The sequence below is a fragment of the Tamandua tetradactyla genome, chromosome 12 (genome assembly GCF_023851605.1).
Source record: "Tamandua tetradactyla isolate mTamTet1 chromosome 12, mTamTet1.pri, whole genome shotgun sequence".
In the NCBI taxonomy this organism is placed as follows: domain Eukaryota; kingdom Metazoa; phylum Chordata; class Mammalia; order Pilosa; family Myrmecophagidae; genus Tamandua; species Tamandua tetradactyla.
The window spans coordinates 21,065,890-21,081,786 of record NC_135338.1 but is presented as its reverse complement, the minus strand read 5'-3'; the positions used below and the strand labels follow the sequence as shown (position 1 = coordinate 21,081,786).

General features: G+C 35.3%; 1 long non-coding RNA gene across 1 annotated transcript; it reads left to right on the top strand.

Annotated features, from left to right (window-relative positions):
* The first annotated feature begins 302 nt into the window (after nucleotides 1–302).
* On the top strand, nucleotides 303–12,318 carry LOC143651256 (uncharacterized). Its single transcript, XR_013159933.1, has 3 exons — nucleotides 303–383; nucleotides 469–588; nucleotides 11,634–12,318. It is a non-coding gene; the product is annotated as an uncharacterized LOC143651256 (long non-coding RNA).
* The last annotated feature ends 3,579 nt before the right edge of the window (nucleotides 12,319–15,897 follow it).

Below are 15,897 nucleotides of genomic sequence, written 5' to 3'. Positions count from 1 at the left end.
TGTATCTTTAATACAAAAGTTGAGGCAAAAAATAGGAATAAAATAAGACAGAATGGTTAAAGAGAGGCCCCAGACTGACTTAAAATGAGATTTTAATGGCAAACCCTCAGGCAGAGTTCACCAAACTTTTTTGATTGTTCACCCATATTGATAAAAGACTTTTAGAATGCTCTCAAAATAGGTGTTCTTTCTTATAAATTATTCAATGAACCATTTTACTTATATATTATTTCAATGTGAAATATGCTCAACATAGAAATAATAATGAAATTGTGTTTTTCTGTTGTCTTGAATATGTACTGAATTCCTATTGCATGACGTAGAGTTAATTTTTTTGGTGCTTGTATCTTTGAATGTTTGGGGCATGAGGATGGTAAAATCAGGTAATTGCTTTAAATTTTTGTAGCTTTTAACATTTCTTATACCCCTATTTTTTCCTTCTTTTCTCCTCTCCTTAAGTATTCCCAGAACCTAGTACCACCTGCCAGGGAGATTTGTGCACCAACCATGGGGTCTGCATGCAACAGTGGGAAGGTTTCACCTGTGACTCTTCCATGACTTCATATTCTGGGAACCAGCGCAATGATCGTGAGTACCGCCTTTTCATACTTAAGATTTTATCAAGAGGCTCAGAGGTTTGGAGAAGGCTTAACGGGTCATATGTAAGAGAATGGCTGTTCTGAAAGATTCACAAGCAATTCTCTTCTCTAGAAACATGGAAACTAAGGATCAGTGCTCCTACAGGAAGAGCAAGAACTGTTCTTTGCTCAATAATACTAGCTATTATCTCATCTTGCCTAGTCCTTATCTTTTCCTTTGTTTCTCTGTGGCTGAGAAACAAAAACAATTCAGGCAAGATTTTTGGTGATAGGTTCTGTTCTTCATTAATTAAGTCATCTGGATAACAATTTTGCATTATCTAGAGTTTAGAAGATGCCTGTTGTTTGCATTACCTAGAGTTTAGAGGATGCCTTAGTGAATGCAAATATGTTCTCAAAAAAGACTGAGATTAGAAAATTTCTTAGTTCTTCCAAATAATGAAAATGTTCAGAGTTTATGGGTGGTTGTTTTTTTTGTTGTTGTTGTTCTAATAAGTCGTGTTCAAAGCATTTTTAGGGGTCTTTAATATCTAAGATAGAAATTTTCTCTGGCTAAATTTATTGGTATATATTTGGTTCATATATGCATAGTTATTCTGTTTATATATACAGTTCACTTTTCTGATTATATTTGTATGTATATGTCCATGTATTTTGGTTCATATTAGAAGAGAGCTTTGTGTTTATTTTCTTCCACTAGTTATTCTTCAGGTACCTAAGTCAATTTAGCTCTAAGAAAAGACTGGTTTAATAAGAGTGGTTCTAGACCTGATGATGAAGATATTTCAATGCTATGAGTATCTGTAAGCCTGGTGTCTCCATTTCCTTTCTATATTATTTTCCTAACATGGCCATTTTTAAAGAAGAACATGACTTGAAATTTCTAAATGCCTATTGCAAATAGATTTTTTATAAAGCTCTGGTTTATTGGGTCCTGTTCATTTTCTGATTTTCTATTGCAGTTTTCATGGTAGAACTTTGTTTCAATCAGCCCCCTGGTTTTATTAAAAAATACATGATCTTAAAAAAATGCATGATCTTATCTGAGTAAATGGTAAAGTGATATTTTAGTTTGTTCATACAGGAGTAGGTGCTAATTACAATGCCATCTCCATGATACGTATTTGGTTTTCCTTAATTCCTTTTTTCTCAAGTTCTTTTATTGTGTGTAGTCGTCTCTTACTGTTCTCTTTTCCATTTTTTCTCAGTAGATTTTTGTCTCTGTATACTCTGTTAGCCTCTAAAGATACATACCTTGGGAATCTGGCAATGCAGAGAGAAAATTCCTTGATACTCATTGATCTAAATATAAGCATATGCCTCTTTACCTGTAAGGCAATGAACAAGATGTCTGCAGAATGTTTCGGAATCAGATTGCTTTCACCAAGTACTTTTTGCATCCATTTCTATATCCATGATTTGTGAATACTATTCCACAGCAAAGCAGGCAGTTATGGACCCATCCTGAGTACCTGGGAAATTGGCTATATACTCTTTCTTTTCCCTCCAATTTGTCTGCATAAGACAGATTAGGAGGCTTTATTCCCTGAATGGTGCATAATGTGTCTTTATTCTCAAAAGTGTTTTCCATATCATACACACATCCCACTCCAGTTAGAAAAGGGTCAGAAAGAGATTCTACAAAGAGAAAAGGCAGAAAGGTAAGTTATTTCAACTGTGGTGAATAAACATGATCTTCAGAAGGTATGTATGCATTTTTCTCTCATTGATAGGCTACCCTCAACCATCCATGGCCAGGCATTGTTTTCTGGTGAACATCAACTCAGATTCCTTTCAACTTTCTATGATTCTGATCTTGTCAAGAACAGTTTGTGTCTCAGTCCAGAAGGAAGATGATAGATTATCTGAGTTGGGCAATTTGTAAATATAAAATGAGGCAATGGGACAAGGATGGGAAGAGATAAGACTTCTTTGTGGCTATAGTTTCTTATCCTTTAAAAATGTTTCTAAGATATGCAGACTTAAGAATACACACACATACACACATATAAATATATAATTTTATTCTGTAAACAATGCAATTGAATCTTTTGATTATAGAAGACTTCTGAGTCCAAATCATTTAAAGGCTCTGCCTGCCTAAAATTCCTCCTGGAGAGTGGATGAGAACTCTGGAATCGGATGACTGTATGAAAATGAACAAGTACATTTTAATTGCAGAGTGTGATTAATATACAGAATTCATATACATCATGGTATGGCTGTAAAGTGCAGAGTTAGATTTTTTTATGAAACCCAACCAAATATCTCAAAATGTTAGATTCTTTAAAAGTGTTACAATGGATATCCTTGTATCCATTGTTTGGCCTTCAAAATATTTGGGGGAACTCTTTTGGAATTGACCTCATAGCTGGTTTATGCCATTTAGAAAAGCATCCTTAGTACTTTATACTATAGACCACTATTTCTATATCAACCTTGATTCTTGGAGTTGTAGTTTGCTATTTCATCTCATGAGCATCACTAAAATGAAGTTACCTATTATATTCTTTATGCTTACTGAGGTTAGCAAACTCTTGGTCACTTAGTCTGTATCAGGAGGTGAAAGATAGCCCTCAGTGTCACCAGCAGAGTTGAACAAGACTCATAATTACCAATGGAAGGGATAGTATGTGAATTTTAGGTTCACTTGTGTAAAGATAGCTGTGCAAAGCTGATGTGATCATTGTAACCATATGACGTGCATTCTATGTGGCTGGTTACCAGGTAGAAGAGTGACTCTATTGTACTGGATAGAAAACAAAAATATAATCTGATTGGAAACTCAGGTATAGTTAATTTACTAAGTCTCACATAGTTTTAAGACATTGGCCATTTCATCTATTGGTAAAACCATGGGGAGTGTCTTTCCTTTAATTTATTTTTAGGGCCTTTTTGAAACCAAAATGGACCTAATCATAGCAGAAGCAATTTTTGAGTTAATGATGGATGCAGTAAGATTTACAGGAGACATAAAGTCATATTTTCCAAGGATGATCTTCAGTACCTTTGAAAATTTCAAAAAAGAGGGACTTATCTCTCAAAGGGTGAGTACCACCTGAAAGCCAACTTAGTGACCCACATGTTAGGGCTACATTTAAGAACAATAACAGAAAAGGAACTTTACAAGAGTTCTTTTTAGTGGCATGTTGTAGCCCATTATATCATCAGGCAAATTCAGAATCCATTTCCATTTTGCAATTTTACGTAGCTTTTACTCCCTCTGGCAGCCTGCTGTTGAGTTCCTCTCCTCCATGTCATAAAATGTTGTGCAACATCCAGCTCATATGCACCTACCCACACATATATAGAAAGTTGTTGCTTTTTAGGGAATTTGCAAAAGTAGTGATTTTAAACACCTACTCTCTAGCCTTGCCATATTCATTACCTTTTACAGTGGACAGGACAACTGTTTTGAGATAAATACCATTTGGGGGTCAGGTGACCAGTTCCATGCCCTGGAGAAGCAAATGTGGAACATTCTGTGGCACATGATGCTGGGCTAGGCACTTATAGTGCCATTTTAAGATGAAGAGAAGGTGAAAAAATGTGGGGGCTCCATTCATCATCCTGCAACTCTGTGCTACATTGCTAGCTGTACATTTCTGGCTACTTGTTGGAGAAATAGGTTCACACTGGCATGTAATAATAGATGTTCTTTGCTTGTAACAAATCAATACCAAGCAGCTGTGGATCGTGCAGACAGTGGCGTGTGAAGCACCTTTTCAGACAGTTTCCTGCTGGAGTGGCTGTTAAGCTGCACTGTTGGCTATTGATTGGGCTTTTGCTTTTTAATTTATTGTGTGGGTTTATTTATTTTTTAATGTAGGTTGGTGTATTGATTAAATTTGTTAAAAACACATTTCCCATTTAGGGTTCAGAAAAAATAAGAAAAATATGCATTATTTAGTGTACAAATGAGGGGACAGATGTGTATATACTAATTCTGTCTCCTAGGTACCTGTAGCTACATAGGCATTACATTAAAAACTTATGTTGTTATTTGTAGAGAATAATTTCCAAGGATATCAGACTATAATACCCCCATGCTTTTGTTTGTGTGTTTTTATCCCAGCTGTATTTTCAGGCTGTTTGTACAACAAATGGGTCATGTTTGAGAAATTCACTTGAAAGACAGGTACTTGCTGCTAGAACGCACTTTATCATTCATTCATTCACTCCTTAGATATTTCTTATTTGCAGTTATGAAAATGAATCTGATGTAGCCCTGTCCTGAAAGACATTACAATCTAATGGGGATATGAAGGTGCTACAATTAGGAATATGTACAGTACATAGTGAGGGATCATAAAGCGCAGCAAGGTCAATTTTCCCTTGGGTTGAGACTCCATGAAGAAGAGCAGCAGCTACTAGAAAAGTTTTCATGGAAGGGTGGATCGTGAAAAACTTCTAAGTGCTTCCTAAACAAATGTGGTACAGAAGAGGGTTGAAAAGGAAAGCAGCATTCCAGCAAGCAGAGAGAATGATGCTACAGCTACTGTTAGCCCTCTGGCTATTTCCTCACAGTTTTTATTCTAAGCATTTATATGGTTGAAATCATACTCTTTTTAAAATATGGTTCCAGCTTAATTTTGTTTTAAATTGCCATAAATCTGCATTAAATAATATGCTTTTCTAAATATGGAAAACATTATTGGATTTTTCTACTCTTCTTTAGTAGAATGCACATTATGATGCTCGGGTCTTGGGGAAGAAGCTTCCCTAGTGTGGAATCTACTGCTAGGCCCTGGATGAAGAATTAATAGGGCCCAAGTTTTGATTTATTTCATTGAACCATTGGTGGACATTGATTTTGGAAATTTGCTCATAAAGAACCACAGATTTTAAAGGTTGATTTGCATTGTAAATAACATGCTAAATTATAAAAGATATTATAACATAGTCATTGAGTTCATTGGCTTTATATTTAAATTCTGTTTGAATCACCAGTCTAAATTCTTTCTAGCATTGTAAAATTGAATTATTCACTTAGCCTCTTGAAACTTTGGTAAAGCACACACAGTGTAATAATAAATAGAAGTAGCGGTTAATTGTTATTGTAGCTGATAATAATGTTTGACATTTATCAAGTCTTTATCATGTTCATGATACTCTTCTAGAACCTTTGTAAAGATGTCATCCCAACATCCTAATAAATATATGCTACAATTTTCCTGATTTTAACAATGAAAAAATGGAGGTCACCCAAGAAGTAGCTGAGTGAAAAGTACCTTGTGATGACAGTTCATATTCTTAATAGATTTGTTACTCCCCAGTTGTTATTAGAAATAATAATAGTTTAATATCTGTACTAATTTCCAGAGTAGGGTGCTTAATTCCAGGTAGGCAAGTCTATGCAGAAAATGAAATTACATAAGAACATTTGTTTTCTTGGTTATTAATTTTATCATATTCAAGAATTCTCAACAACTTAGGTAGTTCCATATTAATACTCAGATGAAGCTATTTAGAATTAGATTATCTTTTTCTGTTTAAACATGTTAGAAAAGAGAGTGATAGATGTTGTCCCCTACCCAAACCCGCTACTATTTATATTTTCATTCTCTGTTGACCTGTACCTTCTGATTTCCATGTGTTGTCGTCAGTGCAATTCCATCCTGTCATATAGGATGATGAGTAAGGCGTCTGTTATAGAAGAGTGGAATGACTTGCGTTCAGATCTTGACTCTGTCACTCAGTTGCTGTATTACACTGACGAAGTAATTCATTCCTCTAAGCATCTAAAATGCAGATAATTATAGGTCCTATCTCATAAGATTGTTGTAAAGGTTGATTTCATGATTGTGAAGTTTTAGGACATAGCATGTAATTGCCTCAAAAGAACTGTTGGCTACTTTTTGAATGCAATTTTCAAAAAGTTAAAAGTATGACTCATAAAAATTTAATTTCCAGAAGTTAAAAATATAACTCTCATACAAATATAGAATGAACATGTGTCAAATTTATTTAATTACTTAATTAGGGAAAAAGTAAGATGATAAAAGTATAAACAACAGATGGTAAAAGAATATTTGAGGAACTGGGTATTAACAGACATTAAATATAATAAAATACAAATTTAGGTAAGATATAAAACTGGTGAATGTTTCACAGGGCAAAAAAAAAAAAAGGGAAAAGAAAATCCAAACCTTAATCTTTGATATTACCTTTACGACTGAACAAAAATCTACAGGTTTATCTATCACCTCACAGAGTCTGAGTCCTAATTAATACTACTGAGTAATGTCAAACACAGCACATTCTTACACAGAATCTGTAAGAGGAACCTGTTGAACAATGCCCCTGTATGACATTGAAAGGATGTATAGCTGTCCTGTGGCCTTTTCTCTAAGTTTTACATAACTTACTAGCCTTCTTAATAACTATGAAATTTCAAGATCCTTTTTTTACCTTGAACAGTTCCCTCATACCCAACTATCTTTTACCTTTTAACCATGCTCTGTGCCAATCACTGTACTGAATGTTATGTCAGTTTGTCATTTAAACATTGCAACAACTCTGGGAAGTAGATCCTGAGAACTGAGTCATGGGGAGGTCAAGTGATTTCTCAAGGTTGCAAAACTACGGATGGGGTCAAAGATTTAGACTTAACATTTTTCTTAATTTCCTGGGGCTGTTACTAACAAGGCCCTACACACTGCAAACTAGGTGACTTAAAGGAACAGAAGGTTGTTGTTTCACAGTCCTAAAGTCTAGAAATCTGAAATCAAAATGTTGACAGGGTCATGCTCCCTCTGAAACCATAGAGGAGAATCCTTCCCCACTGCATTTAGTTTATGGTGATTTTCTAGCAATCCTTGGTATTTCTTGGCTTGCAACTGCAGTCCTTCAATCTCTGCCTCTGTGGTCACATGGCCTTCTCCCCTGTGTGACTGGGTCCTTCTTATTAGGACATAAGTCATGTTGGATCAAAGCCGGCCCTAATCCATTTTGGCCTTATCTTAACTAACCACACCTTCAAAGACCCTATTTACAAAGAAGGTCACATTCAGAGGATGAGAGGTTTGGACTTGAACTTGTCTCTTTTTGGGAGACACAGTGGACCCATTACAGGCCTCTTAATTGCTGACGTATTCCAGATGCCTCAAGGAATGCTTCTTAATGAAAATTCATCTGAATTCATAGAGCTTTAGATTCACATTAGCTACCCAAGCTTTATCACTTTTGTAAAATTTCACTTAAAAACAGTTCTATCTACATTGTTTTTCACATTTTACTTGACTTGTTTTAAATTAAGACAGTATTAGGGCTGATTTGCTCAGATAAGCAAGATCAGAAGTTCCTTTTAACAGTGCCACTTTGCAACCTAGGTCTATCAAGTAGGAGGCTAAGTCCAGAGGTGTCAGTAAAGCTAGATGAGCAGCATGGCATCATTAATAGGCAGGTTCCAGGAGGTAAGGCAAGTAAGTACAAAGGAACACTCACGAGCAGGCAGCACCAAAGGTAATGTCTGAAGTTTTGTTTCTTTGCACCTGTTTTTTATTCCTCAGCCCACAGGTATTCAGTGGAGCTAAATGGAGGTCAGATGATGGCCTCTAAATCAAGGGTCTTCTGACAGCAAGGGTGAAGACACTGGAACTCTTGGGAGGAGATTTCATAGATGTGTGTTTTGGCTTGTCGCTGAGGAATGGAAATCATTCTTGCTTATACGTACCTCAGGGATCAAGAATGGACGATTTTGGGTTTCCTCAAGGTCTACCAACTGTTGATATTAACGCATATGCAATACCAAACAGATTGAGCAAGAGCCAGGGTTCCTCAAGCCTTTGTGGGGTTCAAGTTAAAACTATTAGTTCCTACAATTCCCAGGAGACACTTGGATCTATGGTTCAAGGAGAAATAGTTTCCACAATTCAGGGTCCTGCTCCTTATCAGGGTATATTATGAGTTGAAATTTATGGCTTCACTAATTTCATTTCAGCCATCTTCAACATATGGTATTTGCAGACCATTTTTATTGCTTATATTTAATTATAGCCCTTATATTTCTGGAGTGCTCAGCTGGTTACCTATTTATAGTGAGAGTAATAATCCACTGAGAGCTTTTGGTTTAAGAAGATAATTTTTATGCTACTTTGTTAGTCACATACAGGTATGATTTTAATATATCTTTCCATATAGGCATAATTTCCTGTTTATTTTCATATCTAATGGCAAAGAAGATATAAACTGCTTCATCTTGCCTTGTAAAATTGAACTAATAATTACTATTGAATTTCCTTCCTTTATTCTTTTCCCTTATCTTTTTTGGAGGGAGGGCATTTTTTTTGATTGAGGTAAAATTTACATTCAGAAAAATGCACAGATCTGAAGTGCATTATGACAAATGTTCATATTTATGTAACCAACACCCCAATTAAGCTATAAGGCAGTTCCATCTCACCAGAGAGTCCCCTTGTGCCTCTTCTGGTCTGTCGCTCTCCCTTCTAAAAGTGCCACTGTGCTCATTTTTCTTGAATATATGTGAATGAGATCATAGAGTATGTGCTCTTTTTTTTTTTTTTTTTGCATGGGCAGGTACTGGCATGGCAGTAAAGAACTCTGTCTGCGGAACCACCGTGGCCCACCCAAGTATGTGTTCTTTATGTCTGTTTTTTTCTGCCTCCATATGATGTCTTTAAGATTTATACGAGTCATATGCATCCTCTCTATACTTTGTTCTGTCCTGAATCTTAGTTCCATCTTCTCAACTCAGAGTCTGCTAGGCTCCACCTGGCTTCTACCTCCTTGCTTTATGGTTGAGGAAATTCTCTCATGGCAGTAGGTTGGAGCAATTTTAGAACTTACCTTGTTTGTTTTCTTACTGTAATTACTGCCCTTCTTTGCCTGATGTATAGTGTCTTGTACATTGTTGGTTCCCAAGTTGTGTCCTTTCCTTGGTTGTTTCAGGTTGATTGTAAATCCATCTAGACTGGGGGTAGAAATCAACCTGGCTCTTTTGACCCAACTTTGCCTTTACATTTTGATATTTGAGTGGACAGAGGATAACACACAATGTAATATGCTTCAACTCACAACCTCTAGGGATGATTTGGAATTTTTCCTCAATCCAGGGCCTTTGTAGTGTGAGATATTTTTGGAACCTGTGTTTAGTTTGTTTGTTTGCTTTTAGGATCCTTCAACTACAGTTATAGGCCTTCTGTGGTCAGAGAAAGTGCTGCAAGATGCTGCACAAAGCTAGTTAAATACCTGAGAATATATCCCTGTCAAGTGTTTCTTTATTTGAGCTTCTGTTATGAGGTCCCCGTTGCTTTCTCCCTCCAGTCCTTCTGATAACACTTGATAAACTCGATGGGTACAGGGATTGATTTGGCTCATGTAGCTAGCCATTCTTATTATTCTTTTTTCTCAGAATTACAGTTTGTTTTCTCACCTATCTTCATCCTGTGGATCTTTGCTGGTAGATCCATGTCTTCCTTAATGAAATTTAAAAAAAGTTTTCCACACAAAATTTGCAGACTTTGGGAAAGTGGAGGTGTTTCCATACCAGGTAGTACTTTGGCTGTTGACTGGCCTCATTTTGTTCTCTAGACCCTGGTCTGCACTTACTATTTTGCTGCATGAATATCAAAGAAATGAGGGACTTTGCATTTTTTATGCTTTTCAGTTTTAACTTTTTTTTTGTAATGAAAATTGTGCAAACTCACTGTTGAAAATGTGGAAAATGCATAAATGAATAAGGAAGTGAAGAAAAAAAATACCCATAATTTTATTTATTTGAACCTGACCTTATTTCAGACTATTCATGATGTCAAAGAACATAATAAGTGCTCAAAATGTATTTATTGGATATATGACTGAGCCTTGCAAATTTTCAGTCTGAGTAGGTCAAAGGTTCTAGTGTTTTTTAAATGAAATGAGTGGTATTTCTACTAGGACTAGGGGTTTTCTTGCCAGAAGGAATGCTTTTAGGCATGCAGGAATTATAATGAGCATCCCAATATGCAATTTTCTTCTTCAGATGAAAAATAGAAATGTCATGATGTTTTCATTTCTTTTCTCTCCTGCCCTTCCCCCTTTTTATGGAAAGCCTTGCATTTTCTGTGCAATGATACATAGATGTATTTACTTGGTAGATTGTGGTTACGAAGAAAGGACCCCTATAAAATAAAGCAGGAAAATATCCTCTGGATCCCAAATAGTTTCCCCCTCCCCCATGCCACACTCTTCTATGATTCTGTTGCAATTTATTTCAGTTGATGGGTTTCCTTGGAATGGCCCAGTACTTCAGAGATTAGTGACACTTTATAACTCTTCTACCTTAACATCATCATCAATTTCCTCTGACTTTCATATTGAACAAAACTAGTGCTATATGATTGATTGAAGGACTTAGATGCACTATATATTAAAAAATATAAAACACAAAGGTATCTGGATTTTGGTATACCTTGGGTGACAAACGTTTTATCAGTCTGCAGGACAATTCAGCCAAAACAAGTAAACTCATTGAAACAGCTCTCAGGAGCATTGGTATGAAGCAATAGCATCTGGCTCTAGGCATTGTTGCCCAGTAAATTCACTAGATACTCTTTGGAATCAATCCTAAACTAAATCTAGAATTGCTGCTTAATCCAGGTATCTTTACATACATAAAACCAAATGCAGAGTATGTTAATTAAAATAAGTACATTCACATACACATGTAAATACATGAATGTAAATTTCCTTTAGGATTTTTCTCAATTCTTTTAAAATATTCTACTATCCAAGTAACTTTGTCTCTGGGTCTTCAGAGTCATGTGTGAATTTTTGGTTGCATCTCAGTCAGTTGACAAGTCATTATATTTCTATAATTGTAAAAGTGGTTTGTCTGCTTGGGTCACAAATCGGGTATCTGTTTGCCTTTGAGAATATTTTGCTGAAGGCCCCTTTAACCAATTGGGGTTATTAATATTTGGAGTGTAATTTCATTTTTGAAAAAGGAATTAGGAGGGGAGGTATTATCTTGGATTCATTCATCTTTAAGAATAATATTTTTTTCTCCTCTGTCTACCAAAAGTTTCCATATAGCTCCCTCCTGCTGGCACTTGAATGTATCATATGGTCAAGTCTCACATCAGTGCCCTGATACCAGGGGACCTGTGGAAAAGAACGTGCAGTTCAACACTCAAATCATTCACACATGCCTGTTGTCCTTTACTTATGAAAAATCCTGAGAACAAAGCAAACCCAAAGGAGTTCTTTAAGGCAAACCAGTTTTGCCAAAAACCTCTCAGCATTAGAGGAGACTTTATGCCAATTTCCACAACATAACACATGCATTTTCTACATCTAACTTATTTAATTTGCATTTAGATTAATTTAGCTTATTTCCCTATTATATACTGTTTAATGAACAATAAACACAGCTATAACCAGATTTCACAGCTATTTCCAAGTGTGGGGTAACATTTTGCATTTACTTATATTTGGTTTCCTAGGTGATATTTGATTGTGGCTATGTTTCTTAAAGCTGTATCTCTTGTCACATTGAATGTTCTGGTAGAGAAGTCTGAGATAAAAAGCAAGGCAGGAAAGAATAAGTTGCTTTGAAACAATTGAAGCCAAGGTAATGAAAAGCAACTGGACAGCAGAGTGTGTTAAAAATGGTTCTCCCTCCTGTTTCCTGTGGCAATCTTTGAGCTCTTCATTGTTGGTCTCCCAGCTTTTAATATTATTTCTGAAAGTTATCCTGCGTGTCCATTCCAGATTAATCTTCCCCAAACACAGTTTGTCTTGTCACTCCTCTATTCATGAACCTTAAATGGCTTTCTCTTGATGACTACATCTAGTTGAAACCCGACACCTGGCTTTAAGGATTTCCATAATCTGCCTTCTTAAATCTGATTTTTCAACTACATTGCCTGTAACTTCCATAGCTGCTCTCTGATAAGAACAGTCTTCTTCTCACTCTCACTAGCACATTCTATAATCATTCTGCTTTCATGCTCTGGCTGTTCTTCCTACTTTCTAAAAGTCTTTTCTCCTCTTCTAACTTCTTTTTTCTTGTTAGAGAAATAATGCAGGGAATACAAAGTTCCTATACTCAACCTCTTCACACATACAGTTTTCCCTCTTCATAACACTTTGTATTAGTGTGGTACTTTTGTGGCAATTAATGAAATAATATTATTTTAATTATAATACTAACTATAATCCATACTGTACATTAGGGTTCCATTGTGCAATCATATATTTTTACATTAGGATTCAATTGTATAATCATATCTTGTACAACCATATAATCTTTTTCATTTTTTTTCCAGTAACATATATATCACCTCAATTTCTCTCTTTTAACCACATTCAAATACATAATCCAGCAGTGTTAATTACATTCAAAATGTTGTGCTACCATCACCACCATCCATTACCAAAACTTTTCCATTACTCCAGGTAGAAACTCTGACCAATTAAGCAATAACTCCTCAACCCGTACCCCACCCCCTGCTAAACTTATATTCTAGTTTCTGACTTTCTGAATTTGTTTATTCTAATTATTTCATATCAATGAGATCATACAATATTTGCCCCCTTGTGTCTGACTTATTTCACTCAACATGTCTTCAAGGTTCATTCATGTTGTTGCATATATCAGGATTTATTTCCTTTTTGTGGGTGAATAATATTGCATCGTATGCATATATCACATTTTATTTATCCATTCATCTGCTGATGGACACTTGGGTTGCTTCCATCTTTTGGCAATTGTGAATATGTCACTGTGAACATTGGTGTGCAAATTTCTGTTTGAGCCTCTGCTTTCAATTCTTTTGGATTTATAAGTAGAAGTGAGATTGCCTGGCCATACGGTAATTATATATTTGACTTCCTGAAGTACCACAAATAGTGACTGCATTGTTTTACATTCCTATCAACAATGAATAAGCATTCCATTTCTCCACATCCTCTTCTAAATTTGATATATATATTATATATATATATATATATATATATAATATATATATTGTGGTCATTCTAGTGGGTGTGAAGTGGTATCTCATGGCAGTTTTGATTTGCATTTCCCTAGTGGCTAAAGATGTTGAGCATTTTCTTCATGTGCTTTTTGGCATTTCCATATCTTTGGAAAAATGTCTATTCAAATATTTTGCCCATTTTTAAATTGAGTTCTTTATTTTTTGTTGTTGATTTGTAAGATTTCTTTGTATAGTCTAAATATTAGGCCATTATTGTTAGATGTTTTACAAATATTTTCTCTCATTCTGCAGATTGTCTTTTTTATTCAGATTGTCTTTTTACTTTCATGATGAAGTCCTTTGGTGAACAACTTTAATTTTGATCAAATTCCATCTATCTATTTTTTTCTTCTTTTGTAGCTCATGCTTTTGGTGTATGCTTGAAGAAACCATTGCCTAACACAATGTCCTGAAGATTCTTCCCTGTGTCTTCTTCTAGGAGTTTTATCATTTTGATTCTTACATTTAAGGCTTTGATCCCTTTTTAGCTAATTTTTGTCGATGATATGAAGAAGGGGTCCCTTAATTCTTTTGCATATAGATGTACAGTTTTCCCAGCACCATTGGTTGAAGAGACTGTTTTTCCCCCATTGAGTAGACTAGGCACCCTTGTCAAAAATCAGTTGGCCATAGATATAAAGGTTGATTTCTGAACTCTCAATTCATTTCTACTAATTTATATGTTTGTCTCTGTGCCAGTACCAAACTGTTTTGCTTAGTGCAGTTTTGTATAAGTTTGAAATTAGGAACTGTGAATCCTCCAACTTTATTTTTCAGGATAGTTTGGCTATTCAGGGCACCCTAACCTTAGTTATTAATTTAATGATTGGCTTTTCCATTTATGCAGGAGAGCTGCTGGAATTTCTATTGGGATTTGGATAGAATTGACATCTTAACAATGTTTAGTCTTCCAATCAATGAGCACAGACAGTCCTTCCATTTATTTATGTCTTCTTTGATTTTTTTTAGTAATGTTCTGTAGTTTTCTGCATAAATGTCCTGTAGATCCTTGATTAGATTAATTCCTAGCTATTTGATTCTGTTAGTTGCTATTGTAAATGGACTTTTTTCTTGATTTCCTCTGGAAATTGTTCATTACTAGTATATATAATGTGGATCTTGTACCCTGTCACTTTGCGGATATTTTTTACTAACTACAGAAGCTTTGTTGTGGATTTTTAAGGATTTTTTGTATATAGGATCATGCCATCTGCAAATAGGGAAAATTTTGTCCCTCTCTTTCCTATATGGATATTTTTCATTTCATTTTCTTGCCTAATTGCTATGATTAGAAATTCCAGTACAATTGGGAAAGTGAAACTTCCATTAGGGAAAAATGATGCTATCAGTAACTAAAACAAGTGGAATTTTGAATAGATTGAATATTGTATTTGTCTAATTTGTCTATATTGTGCAGAGTATAGTTCCTCTAGAGCAGATATTAAGTGTGTGTCTTTATGGGTATAGGTTTAGATTAGATTAGATGAATTAGATTATTCAAGTAACTACTGATGTTCTATATATTCTGATTCTTAAATGTAAACGTATTCTTGATTATGGGACTGTATGACTAGACCATATATCTAAGTAGGTTTCTGAAGACCTTTGCTATAAATATCCTGATTTTTTTTAAAGCAGTACTTCTATGGGCACCATATAACATGCTGAAAGATTCTGGTACCTTGAGTAGTCTCATGCTCTATTTTTTGTTTCTTACTTTGGAAATTACCAAACAAGGGATCTTTGGTTCTTGTCATTTATAAGAGTAGGAAACAAAATGGCATTCTTTGCAGCTTCCATTATTACTAGAAAGTGCAATACATTGTCTTAAAGTTTGTAGAAATTAACTCATTTTTAAATGGACTCATTTTCAGCAGTAAAATAGAACTTAACTTAGCTTTTACTGTGACTTTTCATAGCAGATAATTTTACAGCCCCCTCTCTCCAGTTTAAAACTCTTCAAGTCTGAAGCTCCAAGCCCCAGACAGGCCAAATTTGCTACTGATCTGCTTTAACTTTTGAACACAAAACCAGGTAGCTCGAAACCCATGGCCCACTTCTGAAAGTTTCCTATTCATAGCTTAATTTTGATAGAGAAAAACAGGGAACCATGGAGTTCCTGGTTTATTATCTGAGCTTCCTAATGTGCTGATTACTGCCTGCCATTGGAAGATGGCATCATATTGATCTCCAGTGGAGTTTAACTGAAGGAGAAGCTGTGTCTCAGTGACATTATTATATACCCATTATCTATGAGTCCTCTATAATGGGCTCGCTGAACACTAGGGGGATTCAACCAAAATCTTAATCATGATGGT